This window comes from Excalfactoria chinensis, chromosome 1 (genome assembly GCF_039878825.1).
Source record: "Excalfactoria chinensis isolate bCotChi1 chromosome 1, bCotChi1.hap2, whole genome shotgun sequence".
Classification (NCBI taxonomy): Eukaryota; Metazoa; Chordata; class Aves; order Galliformes; family Phasianidae; genus Excalfactoria; species Excalfactoria chinensis.
This window is the reverse complement of record NC_092825.1, coordinates 71,971,188-71,985,656: the sequence shown is the minus strand read 5'-3', so window position 1 is coordinate 71,985,656 and position 14,469 is coordinate 71,971,188. Positions and strand designations below refer to the sequence as shown.

The window sequence follows — 14,469 nt, the reverse complement described above, 5'->3', positions numbered from 1 at the left end:
TGATACATTCTTGTAGCTCTCTCTTATAAACAGCAACTCCACCAACCTGCCTCTCTGGCTGACCTATAAAAGATGTCGTCATCCATGACAGCCAGCCGCCACATGAGTTGCCCACTGTATCTTTGTGGTCACAATGAGATCATGGCCTTGCACACTGAGCTCTAGTTCTTCACGCTTATTTCCTATGCTGTGTGCATTGGTATACAGGCACATAAGGAAAGCAGAGGGTGCAGACAACCCTAGAGGGATACAAGAAGATTTCCTTCCTAGCCTGTCTCTTGTGAAGAGCTTATAGCCATCCAATGCAGCATACATACCAGTTGTGAGAGTGATCTCACCTTTTTTCAGTGATGGCAACTAAGCTGTACTTTGCCTATTGCACAATGGCTTCCAGCTCCTCCTGTCTGTTGCCCATGCTGCGTGTATTACTACAGATGCACTTCAGCTGAGATGTTGGCCTTAACCCCAGCCCAAGCATCATTGTCCCAGGCTCATCATGTGCAAGCCTTATTCTATCTCTTCCCTTTCATAACTAGTCTAAAGCCCCTGCCAGCTTCTGAGCGAGCATCCATTTCCCACTTGAGGCAGGTAGTACCTGTCTGCAGCTGTCAGGTCAGGCGCCAAGTGAACTGCCCCACCGTTGAAAATGCCAAAATTCTCGTGGCAGCACCAGCCTCTTAGCTCTATATTTATTGGATGGGTTTTCCTCAGCTTTTCAGTATTGCTTTCTACCAGCAAGGAGATAGAGAAAAACATCTGTACTCATGCTCCACCCACTAACCACTCCAGTCCTCTGAAGTCCATTTTGATAGTCCTTGGGCCTCTCTCAGTGACCTCATTGCAGCCAGCCTGAACTATCAGTAGGGATAATAATCAGAGGGGTAAACCAGAGTAGGAAGTTGTACAGTTACAACTGTACAGTTAAAAAAAATCAATGGATGAACAGAAGTTATGCACTAGAAAGAGAATTAATGACAAATGCTCACCAATGTTTAGGCTCACTGTAAAGACAGATGGTCACCAGTGTTGAGGCTCACTGTAAAACTCCACACAGGAGCAATCTCCAGAAAGAGATCCTGCCTTAGTGGTGGTCAGCCCTTAAATGAGATCTAGGAGAGGCCAAGCTCCACCCCTCCCAGGAGCACAGCTGAACTACCTTCACCTGTGCTCCCACAGCTGACTCATTGCTTGCCTCAGATGGTTAATCAGAGGCTCAGGCTGTGAACAAGTTTCCCACACAGATATCTCCTAATAATGTCCCTGACCTGGGTCCTATTGGTAGGATCTGGCCAACATATGGGACCCTCTGTTCTTCTCAGAAGGGAGCTGCCTGTGACAATCATCCTTTTTTCCTTCTTGGTGGAGGCAGCCCTAAGGTGGAGTTGACCGCCTCACCCTAGACAGCCTCCTGGGTGGATCTTCCACCACATCCTCTCTGTATGATGGCTCAGAATCACTGAGAAAAAAGTAAAAATGTAAAGAAAAACAACAACAAGAACCACTTTCTAGAACAGTTCCCTTCCATTTCTGCTTTCCAAGCCAGGGTTCAGAGATTTAGTCTTGTAAAACTTGGCTGTGTTAGGCTTAGTGCCACAGGAGAACAGAGCCCACATAAAAAAATCACACTGTAGTCTATCCCAGAATTTTGTCTGGAGGAACACTGCCAATACCAAGGAGGTTTGGGAGCTGGCAGGAGAATGGGTCACAGGGAAAGAGAATCACTTACTGGAAGGTGTTTTTAAGTTGCAATAAGTACACAAGCCCAGACAAGCAGAAAGGTAAGGAGACAGCAAAATTCACTACGGAACTCCGAATTTGATAGGCACTGATGGCAAGTAACTGAATGGGAGACACAGGAAGGTGAGTCCAGCAGGTAGCTGTGGGGCTGAATAGGGAAAAAAAGGCAGTTAATTCTACTCTCTGTGGAAGAATGGAGCCTAGTTAATATGTTACAGATCTGTGGAAAACATTGCTAAAATGTAACCTCCGCCCAGAAATTGTGTTTTGTTTCCTCGCATTCCCATCGCTGTCCTTCTCTTCCCTCTCACCCTGTGTTCCCCACCTCAGTAAACCCGGGTACTTCCACGATATCTGTGTTTTCTCAATCATGCTCTTCATCTAACCTCCTCCTCCCTCCCCCCAGCACTTCCAGACCCTCCAACAGTGCTATTTCTATCTATGTATGAACCAAAAGACTGCGCACCAAGGTTGTTTAAAACATCGAAACCCAAAATACTTTTTCACAATTTCTAATTGCAGAGTAAGCAGCTGACACACATTTCTCACCTGGGAGACGGAAATTGGCTGTGGAGTTTATCACACATTTGGTTCCATTTCTGTTGGTAATCTCAATTCTTTGCTATCTAAATTACACAAACCAGTTGTGTTTATGTTAAAATAGGGGCTCTCGTATTCACTAGACTTCAACAGTTGTGCTTAAGAACCAATGGGAATATCCTGGACTGCATCAGAAGTTTGGTCAGCAGGGTGAGGGAGATGATCCTGCCTATCTTGCATTGGGCAAGCCTCACCTGAAGTACTGCGTCCAGCTGTGAAGTCCTCAGCACAGGAGAGACACAGACCTGTTGGAGAACATCCAGAGGAGGCCCACGAAAATGATCCAAGGGATGGAACACCTCTCCTGTGAGGACAAGCTGGGAGAACTGGGGCTGTTCAGCCTGGAGAAGAGAAGGCTTCAGGGAGGCTTGATAGCACATTTTCAGCATCTAAAGAGGGGCTGTAACCTCTTTAGCAGGGTCTGTTGTGATGCGACAAGGGGAAATGGTTTCTAACTTGAAGAGGGTAGATTTAGGTTGAATGTAAGGAAGAAGTCTTTTACAGTGAGGTTGGTGAGGCACCGGCACAGGTTGCCCAGAGATGTGGTGGATGCCTCTTCCCTGGAAACTTTCAATGCCTGGCTGGAAGGGGCTCTGTGCAACCTGATTGAGCTCTGTACGTCCTTGTTCATTGCAGGGGAGTTGCACTACATGACTTTTAAAGGTTATTTCCAACTCTAAGGATTCTGTGATTCTATGCTTCTGTGATTCTATTTTCAGATTTCTTACATCCATACAGTGTTCATATATTTTTCTTCCAGAGGGATGCCGAGCTCTGCCCTAGTCTGTACTCTGATGCCAGCCCCAAGAAATAGCTGGGACAGTGACGGACCACAACCAGGGTCCCAGGGGAAGGCCTGAGTCACTCCACATCATCTCTGAGGAACTGGGAAAGCCTGGAGTCCTTCAAGATTCCCTCATGGGAAGCAGTCACCATCTTGCCCTTCCCATACTTTGAGACCGTTGTCCTGTAGCTTTGCGGACATCAGTTGTTCAGTGAGTGGGATTCTTTTATTTGCTTGTTTGGCTTTCTTATTGTACAGTTCACCAGTTAATCTGAAGTAACGAGTATATCAAGATGGTAGAGAAAGAGGAAGCAACTGTTTTAACAAATTCTGTTATGCATCATCGAAGAAAGCAAGGAAACAAAGACGAGCAACTTCCCACTAACAGTTTATTTGAAGAAGGAGAGTGCCAGAGACTCCAGGAAGTCTGCTAGGAACACGCCTGGTAGAGGTGGCCTGCTTGGAAGTTGCCAGAAAACAAAAAGACCTTGCCAGCACAGGATGTGGTATAATTAAACATGCATTTTACAGTTTTCTTTTTAATTAGATACGCACAGAAATACACACGTTCACTGCAGCTTCAGTTTCCAAAGTTGTACTGTTCTACCTCTGTTAAGGCACCAAAAGCAAGCAGTACCAGGTGATGTTGTGAGGAAGAACAACAGGGGACAGTTGGTCCCCTGGACCAACTACCAGTTCAAATCACATAGGACCTAAGGAAGTTGGTGCACGGGATACTCATGCCTTAGTTTTCTGCCTTAAGCTGCCAGGTGACATCAAGGAAATCATTTCTCTCCCCTGTAGCTTCATTTTCCCATCTATGAAGCGAGGAGAGTGGAACTCCCCCATCATGCCAAGGCCTCTGAGGTGACACGTGCTGTATTTAAGGCTCCCTCGGTTCAAAAGTTAGGCTTAGCTCTTCAGCAAAATCATCAGCTGCTGAGTTCCAGTTCCTAGTCCCACCCTTTTCCCATCATTCGTGATTCACATGACTGACTGGAGGACAAAACCAATGGCAAGAGAAGCGACAACACCGGGGCAGACCCAAACCTTTCCCTGCTGCTGTCCTCAGCCAGTACTGGCACAGTTCTCTGTGGCTCCCGCGTGTGCTTCGTGTTTGGCTGCCCTGAAAGCAGATCCACGTCATGCAGACACAGCAGTTGAAAAGTTCTGGAGAAGTCGAATCCTTAACACAGATTCATTTCTCACGAGCCCCAGGGAGCTCGCAAGCTGATCAAGCTGAGACACAGGGATATCGGCTTTCCTAGATTCCTGCAGATGAACGCTGTTCTCGCTTCCCCACCCCGCCCAACCCTCCCCCCAGCCCATTTGCAAGTAACACACTTTACAGCAGGAGTCTGCAGCCCCCGGCTCTCTCTCCAAGAGTTCCGTTTGCGAGCCATGGTTGGGGCGGCGGTGCAGGGGTGTTCTCGTGCCGGCACCACCTGCATCGACTGGTGCAGCTCACAATCCCTATGCCCACACTCTTGGACAACTGTCTCTCTTCAGATTGCTAGCTAACCCTTGCTCTCCATACACGTTACAGACGTCTCCCATGATTTACTGGAGGCAATAAAAAGGAATGGAATGCCTTACGGTGTTCCAGGGAACTCACAGCCAGACCCGACAGAGCTGGGGTTGGAGGGGAGCTTCCCGAGAACCACCTCTGTGTGCGTGTTGAACAGAGAAGGCACCTCTGGTGCCTTGGTCCACAAGATCACAGCCACAACATCCCATCTTGATCGCCAAAAATTGTCATCCGAAATCCAGGACAAAAACTCTCTTAATTCCAATGCAGACTTAGAAAGCGACATTTATTCCTCACCACACGTACCAGGAGCCTTGACAAGCAAGTACACTCTCTCAGTTTCTACACTGAAACAGTTAAGACATACATACGAAGTACATTGGCATACACATTCATTCTCTTCCAGGGACTCAAACATACACGCTAATGTCCCTTTGCTCAGTGGTATCTCAGGTGGTCGAGTGCCCACCTCCTTCTTCCCCACTTTTCACCATCAGCATCATCACTGAGGCCTTTGGCTCACTTTCATCCACTTTGGAGAATTTCCATTGCTTATTAGGCCGCAGTGAGCCACTCTTAAAAACAGTGTGTGTGGAACCCGATGAAAATGTCCTGGCATGTTTTGAGGCAAAAGATAAAAGTATCCTGTTGTGACTCCAGTACATCTCATATGATGGAGACTCTCTATGCCAGACAGCAGGACCTAATGAAGGAACCAAAGGATGATGCTGAAGATTCATGGTCCCCAGATGGAAGCAGTTTGAAAAGACATTATATGCAGAAATGAACATTAAGGAATGCCTTATAAAGACAAAATTGTGAAGTTGAAAAAAAATCAACCTGTTGTCCCAACAAAATCTTAAAAGAAAAATTTAAAACTCAAAGAGACTCCATTATAAAAGCCAGTTACGTGACAGCAAATCTGACAGCAAAAAAATCCAAACCATTTACTGAAGATGAGTTTATTAAGCAATGTATGGAAAGCATGGCACACACTGTATGTCCAAAGCAGATTTTTCTAAAATCAGTTTGTCTTGCCAGACTACAGCCAAGTGAGTAGAAGAAAAAGGAAAACCCATCAAAACAAATACAGAGAGTAAAGTCACTAATTCCATTTTTTAAAAATTATTTATTTATTTATTTATTTGCTTTAGTCATGAAGTATTGATGCTACACATGTGAACCTACTTGCCATTTTTCTAATACATATTGATAATGTCACTGAAGAAATGGCTTCTTTGGTGTCTTTAAAAGACACAACTAGCTCTCTTCATTTGTATGAAACAGTAAACAATACATTTGAGGAATTTTCTTTGACCTTTGACAACATATGTGGTAAAGCTACTGATGTCACCCTAATGAAGGCTGAAAAAAAAAAAAAAAAAAAAAAAAAAAGGACATATGAGATTAAGAGAAAACAATGCAGTTACCACCACAAAATCATACTTGATGAAACACTGTTCGTTGGGAAAATTTATGTGAGAAATCTTTAAAAACTGATAATGTAATTCAGAAACATCATCAAAGCATCACCATGCAAGAAGAAACATTGAAGATTACCAAATAAGCCTATGTCTGTTGGACAAACATTGGGAGTTGGTACAATAATGAATTTGGGATTGTAAATACCATGTAATACATGTGAAAATATGACCTGTTCACGAATTATCAACTAGTAGAGTATTCTTGGAGAGTTATCACAATGCTACCCCAGTGCTACCAGTAAATAATACCTTGCTTATGGTAACAAAAACTGTGCTATGAAGTTTCTATGCATTGATTTCTTCAAATCACAGTGTAGTTAAAAGTTCTGGCATTCTTGTAAGGAAATACAGTGTCTACAGAAAGAGTTGCCTTGAGTATATAAGTGAGAGCCTGTCATGAGTTGGTTAAGACATGGGCTCATGATAAGACACTAACATGCTCAGACTTTGCAGACAATCAGGAACTTGGGTCACAGCCAGTGACTGCTCACATATGAACAACATTCAGAATGAAACGGTTAAGCTGGACCACTTAAGAATGGGTTCAGATTTATGCTAACTTGAAGATGGTAACAAAAACTCATAGGACCAAACTTTTCAGGTATGTCCCGCATGCTCTTCCACCACTTTCAGTACCTGCAAAAGAATGATCACCATCACACCACCAGTGGGGTAGGCTAAAGCAGTAAGCCACGCAATGCAAAGACCAAACAATGTGTAAGAAAGTTGGTAGGGAAAAAGTAATAAATCCAGGTTCAGTGGATTGAAAGCAAGAGAGAATACAACACTCATACTTCTGCAAGAACCCTTCTCAATAAATAAATAAATAAATACATAAATAAAAAATCAAAAAGCTCAGTACTGTGGCAACATCTAGTAGAGACGAAGCAATGACAGTCACCAAAGCAAGAAAGCTTGTGTCAGGAAAGACACAGAAAAAATATACAACAAAAAACTCTTCTAACGATACATAAGAAAAGTCAAAGAAACAAAGATAAGCAACTCAAAGGAAAACAGAGGTAGAGAAGAGTAGGCAAGGCTGTAAAATGAATAACTCCAAAAGTCAAATATGATACACAGTGTCCATACCTTCTGACCTCTGTTTTCCACAAAGAAGTGTTCTTGGGCTTGCACAGCACAAAGCAATGTTATCCAACCACAGAAAAGGCCTAAGTGGCACAAGCTGCAACATTTACATGTTTTGTCATATTTTTATATGGTTCCAAGAAAAATGTCATTCACCTACATCAATGCTTTTCTGTTTTGACTTAATTAAATCCACATTTCAAAGTGGATCAATTTGAAGCATCTGCTTATCATTCAACCTGTATGTGCTTGTGTTGCGAAGAAAGATTCCCATTTGGCATAAACCACCAGCACTGAGTTGTTCTCTATTAATGAGCGTAGACAATCTTTCGCTGTTATGGGTCGGGAAGTTTTAATGTAGTAGCACCGCAATAGCCTGTAAGACCCAGCTAACAGATTAGCTCAACCAGTGACAAATGAAATGATCCAGGCAAATTGCTGCAGGAACCTCCGAGATCCCAACACGGGATCAAGAAGAGTGGAAACTGCTTGTCTCACCAAAGCCAAACAAGAAGTTCAGTGGGGCCATGGCAGGCACGAGTTGTGGTACTGCTCCATTTTCATCAAAGCACATACAGCAAGATCACCTACACAGCTGTACACATGACAGGTTGTGCAAACCACGAGTGAGAGAACTCAGACACTGGTGTTATTTGTAATTATTCTGTTTATGTCCCCAGTGTATGAAGCAGACACCACAGAATTTTGGATGTGTGAGGAGGAAATACAGCTGGGCCACAGAAGAGAGAAGGGTAGCTGCTACTGCTTCACCTGAAATTCTGAGAGAGAAAAGTGAGAATTCTCACTTGTTCTGGCAATCAGAACAGCAGCTCTAGGTTGCTGGAAACAGAAACCTGAAATTAAGAGGGAAGCCAATTTACTATGACCTAATTGATAGCCCGTACAGGACTCATCAGCATCAGGAAAGCACAATGGGAATGATGAGAGTCCCAGTCACACTAACTGCCAGCAGCCAAGGCTATGCTCTGTATGGTCATTGCCCAGTGGGACAAGTGGCTGTATATCTCAGCATCACAAAAGCTGATGGAACTCCCTGAAGTTACAGCACAGAGCTGAGCAGCCCAAAAAGAACTCCTTATTTATCCCACTATTATGTGGTTCCTTCACTGTCAGATCTCCATAGATGATAAATTCAAGTCCTGCTGCTCACAACTTCCACTGGTTTGAGCAACACTGGTACCTAAGAATTACTGTGTTGTCAGCGCTCCTACCTCATTACTCCAGATATATACAAGCACTTAGTATTACATGGGAGCATGCAAAAATGCTGAGTGGTCAGCAAAATGGAGAAATACTTCCACTGTAGGTAAAGAGTAGTCAGAGATTAAAGAATGCTGTTCTGAGAAGCAATAGGAATTCTCACTGTCACTAAGCAGGCTGTATCATTTTATTGCCTTGTGCTTCAATTTTCACAGCCATCAGATACAGAGGACTGGTGCTGTCCTCTATAGGCATTTCATAAATTTATAAATGCAAATTGGAAACAACAACAACAACAAAAAGCTGCAGTATTATGTACAAAGTTCTGTCCTCCCACACAAGAGCAACAGATTTTTTGACCCAATGGCAAGACACCCTTTTCCTCCACAGAAAATTCGTTCACCCTGTTAGGACAGCTCTTGGATATTTTGCAGAGCGTAGCACAGCAAGCTTTCAAAATACAGCCCTGAAGATCTTTAAACGTTATCATTTGCTAACACAAAATCACCAAATAAATAATGCCAGCTCTCATAGCTTTCAGGCTGCTGTAATGGTGAAGGGACTGCTCCATCCATTGTGAATGTCCAATAAAACATACAAATGGGAGAAGATACAGATGTAATACAGCACGTGAGCCTATTACACCCAGCCAAATTCAGCTGAGATAGAAGAGACAAGCTGACAACACTATCATGCAGGGTGAATGCTCAGTTCCAGTCAGAAGAGAGTTTCCAATGGGATGGAAGATGCCCACCTCTGTGAGTCTTGTAAAGGATTATGGATGACAGTGTGGTGGGCAGAGGAGTCTGTTCCAGCAGGATTCTGATACTTCAGGGGGCTGTTAGGCTGTAGTTTCTCAGGAAAATACAGTGTTTTGTAAATTAGATCTTGGATTGCAGAAACATCACTTTTTTCTACAGGAAAAAAAAAAAAAAAAAAAAAAAAAAAAAAAAAGAAAGAAAAGAATGAAAAAAAATAAAAGAGAGAGAGACAATTGGCAGGGATTCTCAACAGGTTAAGTAGCCCTTCTCCTCAAAAAGTACCTGGAACTCCAGTTGTCCAGCACCAGACGCTTTTCCTCTCTTTTTTCTTGTACATCCCTCACCCTGTGCACTCACCCACACCCAGCTCCTCCAGGAGACTGCCAAATTCTGGGTCACTCTCCAGGATTTTTAACAGGTTAGTGGACTCCATCCTCTCCAGCTGTACATCCCAGTAGATGTAGATCTTCTGATTGAAGCTGACATAAACCAGGCAGGGGCTGTTACTTCCTCGTTTGCATGCATATAGGCCTACAAAGACCAGAAGTATGGAAAATCTGGCTACTTCTCAAAATACAGAGAAGGCAAATAGGTAACTTCTCAGGATGAGGTAACAAAGACATTAGCAGAGAGCAGTAAGCACCTTCAAGGGAAGAACGGAAATGGACTTCGCTATGCTAAGCTCCTCTGAGACAATTCAGTTGTTTCTAAACAGCTATTAACGTATGTAGCTTGTGGGTTCGCATGCCGCTTTTTACAAGTCTGAGAGAGTAAATAGCAAAGTCAAGGCTCAGGCTGGCTACACAGAAGTCTGTATCTCAAGTGAGAACAGCTAAGAAGATTGCAAATTAAAAAGCAATGGAGAAGAAAACACTGTAGGACTCTCAGATTGGACAAGAAAAAAAAAAAAAAAAAAGGTAGAAAACTAAACTAAACCAATCATGGTCATATCTTGTTGCTGTCATCACTGTTGAAACACATTACCCCCTGACTCGCTGTGCTCACATCCTCTCTTTGGTTTCCTTAAGTGTTCAGCATGTGTTGATTTGTTGTCAAATGATGTGTTGTCAATGGGTGCACTATTTTTCTTCATGGAGGAATTCATATTACACATTTGTGCTTCACACACACTTCCATGTCAGAAGTCATTTGGACAAACTGCTCCTCTGATGCCATCTTTGCATGGCAAAAAAAAATGTGGTAGATTACTGATGGGGATGGTCATTCTCTACTGCCATACCAGGAATATTTCCTTCTCATGTTGTGGGCCAACATAATAAAATTGCATGCATTACTTTTGGTGCTGCCTCCATAAAATATAAAATGTAGTTAATGTATATAAGCATCAAAACATTTCTAGTATTTTTTTATTATAGCATAATGAGAAGAACAACAAAACCATAGAACTAGTTGGATATTTGACCTTTGTTAGCTTCTGTGAAACTAATACATCAGTCTGGATCAATGGCAGTGGTTGCAATTCTTTGTGAGGTCTCATAGTGATCCTCAGTGATTTTTGATGAAATTTCCTTTTCCCTGTGCTTCATCCTTGAAAACAGTTGTTCACAAGTATACATACTACCAGAAATTGATGACGTGAATAAGGCATGACTATGAAGCAAGCATTGTTCTCTGTTAAGATAGCGCTTATGAATGTTGGGTAAAGTGACACTATCCGAGTTTCTAGTTGAATGGCTGACTGCAATTCTATACATTCCATGTGAAAAATTGTAGGTAATGTATTTATGTCATCTGAAAACAGTCACAAATAGACACAAAAAAATAATTCTTTCATAGTCCTGAAATTTGTTCTCAAATTTCTTCATCACAATGGAAAGCACAGCTGTATATATATATATATATATTTTATTTTTTTTTTTGCTGTTTGCAGGACACTCTGTTTAGCCCGTGTTTCAAAATACATAGAATTATTTGTCATAACTTGCGCTAGCACTGCACTGCTCCCTCTCCTTGTACTGGTTTCAGTTCACTCGTGATTAATAGCTCACCGATACTTGAGCAACTGTGTGCACTGGCCACTGCCAAGATAGCACAGAGCAATGGATGGGCCGCATTGCAAGCAGTGCTAGGCTGCATGCAGCCCGTGGTTTGGATATGCCTGACATAAATGAAACTCCCAAATAACATGGAGTACTTACATTCAGCACAGGAGAAGGAACCATAACCTTACTATAAAATAACTTGCAGAAAATGTGAACTTAGTGAAATTAAAGCCCCGGGACTAGTTTTAGAGAAATGCTTTTATCTGTCGGTGAATTAGGGGAAGTACACCTCAGAAACCTCAAGTGCAAATACAGAGCCAATTTCCAGTCCTGCAATGGAGGGGTTGGATCTTATTATGCATGCCTGTAGTGCAACTGCTCAGCTCAACTCAGCTCATTTTTCTTTAAATGTTGCTAGGTTTTGAAGCAAGAGATGAGTTTAATACCACAGTTTTACATTTGAAAAAGAAAATAAAAGAGGCTTGTCTCTAAGGCATGTGGGCCATAGCAATATCCTATAGTCTGCTGCAATGTGGTAAATGATGAGAAACAACTTTCTCTCTTCTAGGTTTAAAGGACAACAAAGGACTCATATTGCTATATGCTGCTGAGCAAGGGAAAGCAAGGATTGTGGGGTAACTCACTGTAGCTGAGAAAGGCAAATATAAAGGTTTTAACCTGTCTGCAGGCAGCAGCTGACATTCTTAATGGCATACACATCAGTAGCATACAAATTGATGGCACAACATTAGACTGATGAATATTTGTATCCTCCTGTGGGCTGCCAAGGGTAGCACCACTGCTTTCAACAACATAAGAAGTGCAATTCAAGAAAATCTATGGCAGAGCTATGTTACTCTCTTTCCCTCTTTTATATTCAAACCTTTATATATATGGAAAATCTTTAAAGGAAGGCTGCCCCAAAAGTAACGCCTGCAATTTTTCTATGTTGACCATTAGGTCAGAGATGCTGGTGGTAGAGCAAGTGTTGAGCCTTCCCACCAATATTCCATCATGTTTTGTTGCCACGCAGAAAGTGGCAGCAGCAGGACAATCTGACAAAATGGCATCTGACACTGATATTAAACAAAGGATGTAGCAAATTGCATGCAAGCAGTAGTCAGGCTTCGTATCCTTCAAGGCTCTTTCAGAGCCTTCCTGCAATTAGTTTTTGGGGGACATTTTACTGCCCAGGCTGTTCTCTGCTATTGCAGACACTCATTTTACTAGCCTTTTAGTAACAAGCTGAAAGCTATTGCCGAAGTTTTCATTTTCACCTCTCTTGCTTGAACCCATCACGTTCTGAAATCTTTCTTTCGTAAGAAAGATGGGGTAACCCATCTTGTTTTCAGAATTGTCTCTACAGTATACCCTCTTGAAAACAGGCCCATCATGGCTTTGAGGCTCTTTTCCTTTCCTTTGAAGCTGTAGTACTATAAACATATCTTAAACGGTTTAAAAAAGGGAAAATTCAGACTTCTTGTTTATCCTGTGACTTGCTTTCCATTCCTACATACCTAGTGTTGTTATGCCACTGACAGAATTTAAAACACCCACTGCTTTTTTTTTTTTTTTTTTTTTTTTTTTTTTAAGTCACCTGTGCCCCTTTTCCATAAAGCACTCCATATATAACTCATTTTCAACTTTTGTCTATTAAACTTTAGATAAGATTTCAGCAGCCCTGGGAAAGGTAATAAGGGACACAGCCTATTGCACTAGGTTTATATTACTTATGGAAGAGTCTGCCGTGCAATTGAGGGAAGTGGCTGAAAACAGATGAGGCACAGAACACATCCTAGAAATCTCCACCAGAAGGCTTGCTTTCCCTTTTACTATTTATCACTTTCTTAAGCACAGCTCTAGCATGTTTGGCAATTGTAGCTAATTTGACATCATTTCTACACCCAATTTCTTAATTGCCAGCTTATGAAATATACAATATACAGCTTAAAAAGCACTTGTCCCAGAAAGCATTTTGTTAAGAAAGCTTCTGCTCCAATAAGCCTGCTCAATCATCTTTATTCTAAAAAGAGAGAGGAGAGTCTTCAGCTTTCTTTATTCAAATAAAGGGAGAGTACACCAGGGCACACCCCTATGGGGTCTTCTAAGAACTGGGGCACACAATTTTATCTCCTTTTACCCCCTTTTTACCTCTGTCCCCTGACACTAGTGAGCCATTTCCCCCTTGGTGAGGTAGTCAGGATTCACATTCTTCTCGATTCTCCTATCAACCCCTTGGCTTGTTTATACGTACTTCGTAATCTGAGTTCAGTTTGCTCTTCTGCCGAACTAGAACCGTCTTTGTCTCCTGTAATGTCTGTCACTCTTTGTTTTTTCCAGCAAACATGATTTACACACAGGTGCAAAGCCAGCATCTCCTGCCATACATGTGAAAGATAAGAACATTTAACTAGATCCTTGTGACTGAAACTCTTCCTCTCAGCTTTATAATGTTTTGCAGGGCTCTTCTATCCTTCATTTGTTCTTTGCAAACTTTATTTTGCAAGGACACCTTCTTCTTGTTTTTCCTTCAATTTCATTACCTAACAAAAGGCAGATGACCAGCAAAGTTTAATTTGACAGAATAATATAACATCTACATAAAAAAAGAGAAGCCATGAACTGGATGACTTGGGAGCGCAGTGAACTTAGGCATTAGTGCTGACCACAGAATGCACATACAGTACCTCAAAAACTCATTAAATGCCTCTATATTTTTGCTGCCTACAGTATTAAGTCCTACTGGGCCAGAAATAGCTTATATGCTTCTCTCTATGCACCCCAGCAGATCAAGGCCCAGGTTGTAACAGCAAGCCAAGAGACATCCGCACTCCACGAGCAGGCTACTCACGCTTGACATGCTGCTTCTAAGCCTACCGGTACGACTTTGTCTATAAACTACCTACCACGCGCAGGAAGATAAACCACCAAACCCATGCACTTAGGAACACAACTAGCAGCAGGACACCATAGCAATGCTTGGAAGAAAAAGGAAAAACCTGAAGTCCAGCAACTACTACTCCCTGCAAACCCTGGCACTGCCATCATGCAGGAAAAACCGAGCACACCACCTGCCGAATACTACCTCAGCGCAGCGCAGCCCAACCGCTTCTCCTAAACTCCTCCACCCTCCACAACCCTCAATCAGCGACAGTCTCCCCGCCCCAAGGCACGACGCGCACTTGAATCCTCCCCTACCACAGGCGGACGCTCTGCTACAGCCCAGCCGCTTCTCTAGAAACTTCTCGGCTCCTCCCTCTCCCCC

General features: G+C 42.7%; 1 long non-coding RNA gene across 2 annotated transcripts; it reads right to left on the bottom strand.

Moving 5' to 3' along the window:
• Positions 1-5,369: 5,369 nt before the first annotated feature.
• On the bottom strand, positions 5,370-14,460 carry LOC140247464 (uncharacterized). 2 transcript variants are annotated; one of them, XR_011902668.1, is made up of 3 exons: positions 14,403-14,460; positions 9,559-9,732; positions 5,370-9,354 (listed from the first exon to the last, which is right to left on the bottom strand). It is a non-coding gene; the product is annotated as an uncharacterized lncRNA (long non-coding RNA). The 2 variants fall into 2 exon arrangements; XR_011902667.1 differs by lacking the exon at positions 14,403-14,460 and adding an exon at positions 9,845-11,212.
• Positions 14,461-14,469: the final 9 nt, after the last annotated feature.